Source organism: Saccopteryx bilineata, chromosome 3 (assembly GCF_036850765.1).
Source record: "Saccopteryx bilineata isolate mSacBil1 chromosome 3, mSacBil1_pri_phased_curated, whole genome shotgun sequence".
NCBI classification, from domain to species: domain Eukaryota; kingdom Metazoa; phylum Chordata; class Mammalia; order Chiroptera; family Emballonuridae; genus Saccopteryx; species Saccopteryx bilineata.
The window spans coordinates 72,028,823-72,040,185 of record NC_089492.1 but is presented as its reverse complement, the minus strand read 5'-3'; positions in this window follow the sequence as shown (position 1 = coordinate 72,040,185).

Sequence of the window (11,363 nt, the reverse complement as noted above, 5' to 3'; positions counted from 1 at the left end):
CTAATGAAGCTGAGCATCTTTTCATATATCTGTTGGCCATTTGTATCTCTTCCTGGGAGAAGTGTCTGTTCATGTCCTCTTCCCATTTTTTTATTGGATTGCTTGTTTGTTTGTTGTTGAGTTTTATGAGTTCTTTGTAAATTTTGGATATTAGGCCCTTATCTGAGCTGTCGTTTGAAAATATCAGTTCCCATATAGTTGGCTGTCTGTTTATTTTGATATCAGTTTCTCTTGCTGAGCAAAAACTTTTAATTCTGATGTAGTCCCATTCATTTATTTTTGCCTTCACTTCTCTTGCCATTGGAGTCAAGTTCATAAAATGTTCTTTAAAACCCAGGTCCATGATTTTAGTACCTATGTCTTCTTCTATGTACTTAATTGTTTCAGGTCTTATATTTAGGTCTTTGATCCATTTTGAATTAATTTTAGTACACGGGGACAGGCTGTAGTCGAGTTTCATTCTTTTGCATGTGGCTTTCCAGTTTTCCCAACACCATTTGTTGAAGAGGCTTTCTTTTCTCCATTGTGTGTTGTTGGCCCCTTTATCAAAGATTATTTGACCATATATATGTGGTTTTATTTCTGGGCTTTCTATTCTGTTCCATTGGTCTGAGTGTCTATTTTTCTGCCAATACCATGCTGTTTTGATTATCGTGGCCCTATAATATAGTTTAAAGTCAGGTATTGTAATGCCCCCAGCTTCATTCTTTTTCCTTAGGATTGTTTTGGCTATTGGGGGTTTTTTATAGTTCCATATAAATCTGATGATTTTTTGTTCCATTTCTTTAAAAAATCTCATAGGGATTTTGATGGGAATTGCATTAAATTTGTATATTGCTTTGGGTAATATGGCCATTTTGATTATATTTATTCTTCCTATCCAAGAACAAGGAATATTTTTCCATCTCATTGTATCTTTTTCGATTTCCCTTAACAATGCTTTGTAATTTTCATTATATAGGTCCTTTATGTTCTTTGTTATGTTTATTCCTAGGTATTTTATTTTTTTTGTTGCAATCGTGAAGGGGATTATTTTTTTGAGTTCGTTTTCTAATATTTCATTGTTGGCATATAGAAAGGCTATGGACTTTTGTATGTTAATTTTGTATCCTGCAACCTTACTGTATTGGTTTATTGTTTCTAATAATCTTTTTGTGGAGTCCTTCGGGTTTTCGATGTATAGGATCATATCATCAGCAAAAAGTGATAGCTTTACTTCTTCTTTTCCGATATGGATGCCTTTTATTTCTTTGTCTTGTCTGATTGCTCTGGCCAGAACTTCTAGCACCACGTTGAATAAGAGTGGAGAGAGTGGACAACCCTGTCTTGTTCCTGATTTAAGGTAGAAAGTCCTCAGTTTTATGCCGTTTAATAAGATGTTGGCTGATGGTTTATCATATATGGCCTTTATCATGTTGAGATATTTTCCTTCTATACCCATTTTGTTGAGAGTCTTAAACATAAAATTGTGTTGTATTTTATCAAAAGCCTTTTCTGCATCTATTGATAAGATCATGTGGTTTTTGTTCTTTGTTTTGTTGATATGGTGTATTACGTTAACCGTTTTGCGTATGTTGAACCATCCTTGAGATTCTGGGATGAATCCCACTTGATCATGATGTATTATTTTTTTAATATGTTGTTGTATTCGGTTTGCCAGTATTTTGTTTAGTATTTTAGCATCTGTATTCATTAGAGATATTGGTCTGTAGTTTTCTTTCTTTGTGCCATCCTTGCCAGGTTTTGGTATGAGGGTTATGTTGGCCTCATAAAATGTGTTTGGAAGTATTGCTTCTTCTTCAATTTTTTGGAAGACTTTGAGTAGAATAGGAACCAAGTCTTCTTTGAATGTTTGATAGAATTCACTAGTATAACCGTCTGGGCCTGGACTTTTATTTTTGGGGAGATTTTTAATGTTTTTTCTATTTCCTCCCTGCTGATTGGTCTGTTTAGGCTTTCTGCTTCTTCATGACTCAGTCTAGGAAGGTTGTATTGTTCTAGGAATTTATCCATTTCTTCTAGGTTGTTGTATTTGGTGGCATATAATTTTTCATAGTATTCTACAATAATTCTTTGTATTTCTATGATGTCTGTGGTGATCTCTCCTCTTTCATTTTGGATTTTATTTATTGGAGTCCTGTGTCTTTTTTCCTTGGTGAGTCTTGCCAAGGGTTTGTCAATTTTGTTGATCTTTTCAAAGAACCAGCTCCTTGTTTTATTGATTTTTTCTATAGTTTTTCTGTTCTCTATTTCATTTATTTCTGCTCTGATTTTTATTATCTCCTTTCTTCGGCTGGTTTTGGGTTGTCTTTGTTCTTCTTTTTCTAGTTCCTTAAGGTGTGAAGTTAAGTGGTTTACTTCAGCTCTCTCTTGTTTGTTCATATAGGCCTGAAGTGATATGAACTTTCCTCTTATTACTGCTTTTGCTGCATCCCAGAGATTCTGATATGTCGTATTTTCATTTTCATTTGTCTGTATATATCTTTTGATTTCTGCACTTATTTCTTCTTTGACCCATTCATTTTTTAGAAGTATGTTGTTTAGTTTCCACATTTTTGTGGGTTTTTCCCCCTCTTTTTTGCAGTTGAATTCTAGTTTCAAGGCTTTATGATCAGAAAATATGCTTGGTAATATTTCAATTTTTCTAAATTTGCTGATATTGTCTTTGTGGCCCAACATATGGTCAATTCTTGAGAATGTTCCATGTACACTAGAGAAAAATGTATACTCTGTCACTTTGGGATGAAGTGTCCTGTAGATGTCTATCATATCCAGGTGTTCTAGTATTTCGTTTAAGGCCACTATATCTTTATTGATTCTCTGTTTGGATGACCGATCTAGAGCCGTCAGCGGTGTATTGAGGTCTCCAAGTATGATTGTATTTTTGTTCGTTTTTGTTTTAAGGTCAATAAGTAGCTGTCTTATATATTTTGGTGCTCCTTGGTTTGGTGCATATATATTAAGGATTGTTATGTCTTCTTGATTCAACTTCCCCTTAATCATTATGAAATGACCATTTTTGTCTCTGAGTACTTTTTCTGTCTTGTAGTCAGCATTATTAGATATGAGTATTGCTACACCTGCTTTTTTTTGGGTGTTGTTTGCTTGGAGTATTGTTTTCCAGCCTTTCACTTTGAATTTGTTTTTATCCTTGTTGCTTAGATGTGTTTCTTGTAGGCAGCATATAGTTGGATTTTCTTTTTTAATCCATTCTGCTACTCTGTGTCTTTTTATTGGTAAGTTTAATCCATTTACATTTAGTGTAATTATTGACACTTGTGGGTTCCCTACTGCCATTTTATAAATTGCTTTCTGTTAGTTTTGTATCTAGTTTGATTCTTCTCTTTTGTTTTTCTATCATTTGTTTTTGTTTGTTTGTGTTCCATACTTCTTTCCTCTGTTGCTACCTTTTTTAAGTCAAGTGTTTTTGTGGTGGTTTTTTTAAGGGTGGTTACCATTAAGTAATGAAAAGGGTACCTACCATATTCATTGTAGTACCCTATCTTATAAGTATTTCTGCACTTCATCATCCTTTGCTACTGTTAATCTCCATCCTCTCCCCCCTTTTTTTCCTTTGTTGTCACAGTTTAAGTTTGGTTTTATTGTGTTCTTGGTGGAGCTGTTACTTGTGGTGTTGTTTTCTTTTGTTCTTTGAATCTGGTTGGAAAACCCCCCTTAGTATTTCCTGGAGTGGGGGCTTTCTGTTGATAAATTCTCTCATCTTTTCTGTATTTGTGAATGTTTTTATATCTCCTTCATACTTGAAGGATAGCTTTGATGGGTATAGTATTCTTGGCTGAAAGTTCCTCTCTTTCAGGGCTTTAAATATTGGGGTCCACTCTCTTCTAGCTTGTAGAGTTTCTGCTGAGAAATCTGATGATAATCTAATAGGCCTTCCTTTATATGTTGTACTCTTCTTTTCCCTGGCTGCCTTGAGAATTTTTTCTTTGTCATTGGTTTGTGTCATCTTTATTATGATGTGCCTTGGAGTGGGTTTGTTGGGGTTAAGAAAACTTGGTGTTCTGTTTGCTTCTTGAATTTGAGACTTTAGTTCCTTCCACAGGCTTGGGAAGTTCTCGTCTATTATTTGTTTGAGTATATTCTCCATTCCATTTTCTTTCTCTTCTCCCTCTGATATACCTATTATTCTTATGTTATTCTTTCTGATGGAGTCAGACAATTCCTGTAGGGCTTTCTCATTTTTTATTATTCTTGAGTCTCTTTCTTCTTCTCTCTGTTGTGCCTCAAGTTGTTTGTCTTCTATTTCACTAATCCTATCTTCAATCTGGGCTGTTCTGTTAGCTAAGCTTGTTACCTCGTTTTTCAGCTCGTGAATTGAGTTTTTCATTTCTGTTTGATTTGTTTTTATAGTTTCAATTTCCTTGGTAATATATTCTTTGTGTTCATTGAGTTGTTTTCTGATCTCCCTATATTGCCTTTCTGTGTTTTCTTGTATATCTCTGAGTATTTTTAAGATTTCTAGTTTAAATTCTCTGTCATTTAGCTCCAAGGCTTCCAATATGTTAAGTCTTTTCTCCATAGATTTTTCCACATCTATTTGTGTTACCTCTCTTTCTTTTGTATCCATAATATTCGATTTCCTCTTTCTTATCGGCATCTGAGGGTGGTCTTATTGATAGCACTAATTAGAATTAATAAAGAGTAAAAAGAAAGAAAAAAAAAAGGGTAAAACACCCCACAAAAAAAAAAGTAATAATTTATTATTTCCCCCTTTTTTCTCTCTTCTCTTTCCCTCCTCTCCCCTCCTCAGGGAAATATCATGCCTATAATGGAGGGCCTGATTTGGGGTGAAGAGTTCAAGGGGCAAAAAAAGGGAGTAGGGACCTACTAAATGCAAAAAAAAAAAAAAAAAAAAAAAGGAAGAAAATCTTAGGCAAGCATAAGATGATTTGCTTGTAAGTGATGGTCAACTAAGAGATATAATGAGAGGGATAAGAGGGAATCAGAAAAAAGGACCAAAAAAGAATAATAAAGAAGAAAAAATAAAAATAATAAGTAAAAATCTGTTGTATTAAGTGGAGCAAAGACTAAATACAATGGAGACCTTGGGTTGGGAGGACCCAAAATGCCACAAAAATAAACAAACAAGAGAAAAAAAATAAAAACAAAAGCAAAAAAGAGAAATAAAGCCAAAAAAAAGCCTTGAGTCCCAAATTAACTAATTTGTTCGTGATTGAGGATTATATGGGAGGAAAGTAAAATGAGAAAAGAAAAAACGAATAGAAAGGAAAAAATAAGAAAAAGAGAAAAACGAAGGAAGAAATAAAATAGGAGGAGAAAAAAACAAAATAAAGCAAGACAAAAAAAAAAAAACAAAAGAGGAGAGAGTGAGAGTTAAGTGTTTTGGAGTATAACCTTAAAGGAGGGTGAGGATGAAGAAGAAAAATAAAATGCAACACTCATGGGTAGTGTAGTTCAAGAAAGGGGAAGCATAAGATGGGCAGAGAATAGAAGGACCGAGGTGGAGGAAATAAAGGCAAAAAGATAGAAGAAACAAGCAACAACAACAACAACAAAAAAAATTAGTGGATCAAGTTGTAAAGTCTGTGGGTTTTTCTTGATTTTGAGAGGTTAACTTCTTCCTTTTTCTTTTCTCTCCCTCTTCCTAGTCGGTGACTCTGTACCCCAGGCTCTGCCCCTGTGTCACTCTTAGGTAGGGATTTGCAGTTGATGGGATTCTATGGCAATGTCATATAATTGGCTTTAGTCTTGCTGGAAGTAAAGGCTTGTTGGCGTTTGCAGGGTCCAACGATGAGAGAGTTTGCTTTCCTGGATTCTCTCTCCTAGTCCCCCCTTTCTGAATTAGCAGCCTGGTGATCCAGCTATAAGGCTGCAACTGCTTCTGCCTGGGGAGTAAGAGGCTCAAAGAGCTGGGAAATCCCCACTCTATCCCCACTCAGTGCAAGGCTTTGGGAAAGGCTCTGAGAGTCAGGGCCTCCAGTGTAATCAGGCGGGGGTGGGAGTCAATTGTTGTCAAGGTGACTGTTCAGCGCCTATCATTTAGTTGGACCTCTCAACCCAGGCTTTCCACACTTTGTAGCCTGTTTTTGCAGGGAAGAAGAGGCACTAGTCTCTGCTTACGACTAGTGTAGTATAGACCTTATTATCTGCCAAGTCCTTCTTGTTAGCGTTTATCCCTGAATATGGAGGCTCTATCAATCAGAAGTTGCCCCCGCCCCTTTAGCGAGAGGCACTAAAAAATATCACGCCTCTTGTCTTGGATCGCTGAACTGAGAGAGATCTTATCAATTAGAACCGAGGGTGCGCAGATTTCATGGGTTAAGCTAATTTCAGTGATTGGGTCGCAGCTGTGTTTCCGAAGGTATTTTAGGCTGCCTGCGCGCACCCCTCCCCCAACGCTTGATTGTTAGCTTGAATGGCTGGGTGAGGTGCCCCGCCCACGGAGAGAATCTCCCAAGCCTCTCCCGATCGCCCCGCCGCTGGCGGCTGGACCGCACCAGGCACAGGATAATGGAGCCCCCTGGGTGTGCGGGCCAGTAGGGCGCCCTGGGCGCGTGGAATGCCCAAGGCACGCGCGCGAATGGGGCGCTCAGGGCACCGGTGGCCGGCGACCCCCACTCGCAGTGTGCGGGCCGCTGGGAACGTCAGCAGTGCTCAACCGGACCGGGCGCGCGCGGTGGCGGTTCGCGGGGGTTCGCGGCGGCTCGCGGGCTCACGGCGGCTCGCGGTCGGCCGCTTGCGGCGGCTTGCGGTTCCCAAGTATATGGGCTGACTCACCGCGGGCGCACTCCCTGGCGGCTTGAATGAGCGTCGCTGCGGTAGCTTCCTCCACACCCTCGTCTCTCAGATTCAAGTGATAACAGTCCTTTCGCTATCAGTTTGTGTGGAACTCCGGAATGCTCCGAGGATAAATTTTTCTGTTTCTAGTTGATAAATTTGTTGTGATTTATGGGAGAGCTGTCGGACGTGCTTCTCACGGCGCCATTTCCGTGACGTCACTTCATGTGATATATTTATCTGTCCCACCCTAAAGGCCGGTCCGTGAAAATATTTTCTGATATTAAACCAGTCCGTGGCCCAAAAAAGGTTGGGGGCCACTGCTCTGGATGGAAGTTATGTAATATTGATTCTACCCACGGGCAAAGTAAAGCCTTTCAATTTGGGTTCACAGTTAGCATTTGGGCTACATTGGCCAGCTCCTCCTTGTTACCCTGTCACTGGTGTGAGCAAATGGGGAAGTGAGGTGCTGGAGTAGGAGACTGGGCATAATTTCTCGATGGTCTTGAATTGACCCATTACCTCCTCATTCTATAGGACTATTAGAGCACTCAGGATTTCTCTCTTCTAAGAGTCTTTTCCTCCTCCAAGAATTTCTGCTAAGTTCCTCAGACCTTTAATACTTGAGATTTTATAGTCTGGTACTAAAAATAGAAATTCTGTGGACTTTGAATGCCATATGCTTGACCTCTAGCTGGCCTTACTTCCCAGACTTTCTATTTAGTCCCAGCTAGGAAAATAGTGTTGTACAATCTTAATCTTTGTAATCAAACAACTCAATCATTTAAAATGCAATAATAGTGATAATTGAGACTTTATGAGTCAAGTTGCTATCTCTTAAAATCTTGCATTCTAGGATTCTAAAGATTAAACAAAATAATATGTATTAAGTGTGAAACATGATGCTTGCTACATAGTGATTCAATAAATGGTAGGGACTCTTTGTCTGCAATTAAATCTTGATGGCCAAGCATGTTTTCATGATTATTTTTTCTGGCCATGGCTAATTGAAACACTTCACTCAAGCTATATCAAGCACATTTTCTTTATTATCCTAAATACTTAGTGGTAGTTGCTCACTTCTCCAAAGGAAAAGGAGATTAAAAAAAAATTTTTTTTAAACCCCAGAATACCCTAACCTATCTCTACCTACAAAAATACTTTCCTGGAGAAGCTCTCTGAAACTAAGGTGATCTGAACACCTATTCTGCAACTTGATTACATTTTTTTTTGAATCGTGAGGCTAAGAGGTTACTACATTATTAGCTTCAGTAGTGTTCTTTGTGAGCCATGGATGATTTGGCAATGTAAAAGCTTTCTGTCCTATCTGCTTTTCTTTTTGAGTAGATTGGGTTCAATTCAATATACAGGGAGTGCCAGTTGGGTAAGTCATCATTTCAACTTTCAGAGGCTTGTGAGATTTTTGCAGGCAAGAGGAGAGGACAAGTAAATGAATGATTATAATATAAAGTAGAGTCAGCTAAGTGAGACATGGCAAAAGCTATGGTAAATGGGAGGAGAGAGAGGTGACATGTATTGGTGGAGTGGAAGGAAGAGTTCTAGATTGAAGCAGCTAGTATGGTTGTTTCAAGGGCTGAATAGGATTTTGACACATGGAAGTAAGGAATTAAGATATTACAGTTGTGGAAATTAAACATAAAGGACCTTAAGCAGATAATAGTAAAGATGGAAAAGAGACTGACCTACTTGGGTAAGAAATGCAGAAAACAAAGGAAAGTGTTTAGACCAAACCCCCAGGTATGTCTTTAGAGCACGCTATCAGTCCTGGAGTGTGAAGATTGTAGTGCCAATGGAAATCAAGGGAGAGTATAAGGAAGGAAGTGCAGGGGGCAATTAGAAGTACTTCTGAGATGTTGAAAAGGATGTAAACTGAGAAAAAGCCTCTTTTATTAAGGTGATTGGCAGACTATTAGAGATTGTGAAAAGTATAATTTCTGTAGAAAAATATGGTGGGAACCATAATGCAAGGAATTAGTGATTGCAAAATGAAAATGTGCTAGAAATTTATGTAACTGACTGTTCAACATTTTGGTGCTAAAAAAAAAGAAAGCAGGGGTTTACCTTGAAAAGGTAGGTTTAAGTGAGAAGTGACTTAGAAGAAGAAAGAGGAGAAGGAAGTGGAGGTAGAGGAGGAGAAGGAGGTGAAAGAGGAAACGAAAGTGGAGGAGGAAGAAAACAAGGAAGAGGAGGAGAAAGAACAGATCATCAAATGAATATGACTACTTAAAAATATGTTGCTAGCATTTGACAGATCTCTTGGAATATTTTTTAAATACATTTTAGGTACATCAAAAATCAAACCAATTAAATAGAAGAGTAGTTTTTATAAGAAATCAAATGTAATAACATATTTTCTAGTGTTTTTTTTAACATTCACATTATAATAATATATTAGATTTTCATTTGATGAAAAACAATGTGATATAATTATTTTACAATAATGTAGAAAAGTGAGGTGGTTTAATAACTCAAAGTCACTGTATAGAATTGCATAAAAATGAAGGTCAATAGCAGTAATATCAGAAAAGTAAGTTACAAGGGGTTTTCTCTAGGGAGCAAGATTGTGGGAGTGCTTATTCTTTTTTCTATTTTTTTTTTTTACTTTTTCAGTTACAATAGACATTCAATATTAGATTCAGGTGTACAGCATAGTTATTTGTTTTTTGTTTTACATTTGTTGTTGTTTTAAGTAAGAGGAAGGGAAATAGAGAGACAGACTACCACATGCACCTCAATGGGGATCCACTTGTCAACCCCCATCTGGGACTATTGATAGAATCAACTGAGCTATCCTCATCCTCAGCATCTATGGCTGATGCTTGAATCAGTCGAGCCACTGAATGCATGAGGAGAAGGGAGAGAAAACGGGGCGATGGAGGAGAAGATGTAAGGCCAAGGGCCACCACCATCATGGCCATTCACATGTAGGTTCTCATTGAATTTGGGCAGATGGTAAAGAAACTGAAGATGGTGGGCATTCTGTTTATTGGTCTCACCAAGACAGGCAAACCACAAGAAAGCAAGGGAGGGCAAGGGATCAGGGAGGAAAAAGAAATCCTACCAGACCTCTCAGTGGTGGGGGCAGAATCTCTCTTCCCCTTCTCTCTCTTTCCCTGCCAACATGGCTTCTCTTCTTCACTCTCTTTCCTTTCAAAACTTTTTGGCGGAAAAACCTCTCCTCCAGCAAACATTAGCAAGACAGTGGCCCTTCCCAAGCAGGAAGGTAATTTGCAATTTCACAGATCACATACCTGGTGCTGCCCAGCGCCATTTTTTAACACTAAAAGTGAGCAAACTCAAAAAACACAAACTTTACCAACACATTTGCCCAACAGAAGAGAAGCAGATGGTCGATTCTCCTGTGTGCCCTGAATGGGGATAAACCTGGGACTTCCACACACTGGGATGACTCTCTATACCCTGTGCCAACTGACCAGAGCCTAGCAGAGTTTTTTAGTTTGTTTTATTTAATATAAGCTTTTTAATAATATTTGCTTTTCAGTTAAATGCTTATATTTGATAAAATAAAAAATTCCATAAAAAGAAATTTGATAAAAATAAAGATTAAAAAAAATTATAAAACTTCAATATACAGTCAATGTAGCTAACTGTTAAATATGTAGAACAGATAGTGCAATCAGTTAGCTGTGTAGAACTTAGAAGACACGCAGCCCTGGTGACAGGAAAATACATTTTGTTGACAACGAACAATGAGATATTCCCTGTGGTGGGATCAGAGGGTGTTGATGAGGCCGGCAGGTGGTGACAGGCCTTGAATGTCATGGTGAATAGTTGGAACTCTGCTTTGTGGTCAGTAAGAAGCTAGTGTGGGATTTAAACAGAGAAGAAAGAAAATTAAATTTATTTTTTGGAAAGATACCTGGCACCAAATGGGAGAAGAGAAAGAATTTTGGAATGCAGAATAATAAATAACTGTTGCAATAGTTCTGAGGCATGATGAGGGTCACAGAGACAGTGGAAATAGAGAAAGATCCAATTCAGGAAATATTTCTAAGATAAAATCAGTAACACTTCATGAAAAATTGGATGCGGAGAAAGAGACACATTCTATGGTAATTCCCAGCTTTCTAGCAAGGATAACTGAGAGGCTGGTGACCCATATAATTGAATGAGGAAGCATAGATGAGATCACTCTGCTGCTGTGGACCCCTGAGGGAATGAACAGAGTACATGCTTTCTCCAGAGCAGGTGACGCACCCAGAGGGTGGGCGTGGGCATTGCTTTACACAATCAGAAAGTCAGATGTGCTGAAAATAATTTTCTTTATTTCTCTGTAACTGACATTGCTTTTGTTCATACGACTTCAATTCCAGTTATAAAAAGAAAAGGTAACCTTGCTATTCTAATGTCGCTCAACTGGAACCAATTAGATCTCATTCAGTTGGAACCAGTTAGGTCTTGATATCTATTTGAACTCTTCTGAGGAGAGTTCCTCTCTTTGCCTTATTACCCAGAAAAGGGAGTGATCTAGATTCTTCATTTAGAAAAACTAGTGAAGAAGCAGAAAGGGAGGTAGGGCGGCTTGTGAATAGTCCTGGCATTGAGGGAACTGGGTCCATTCT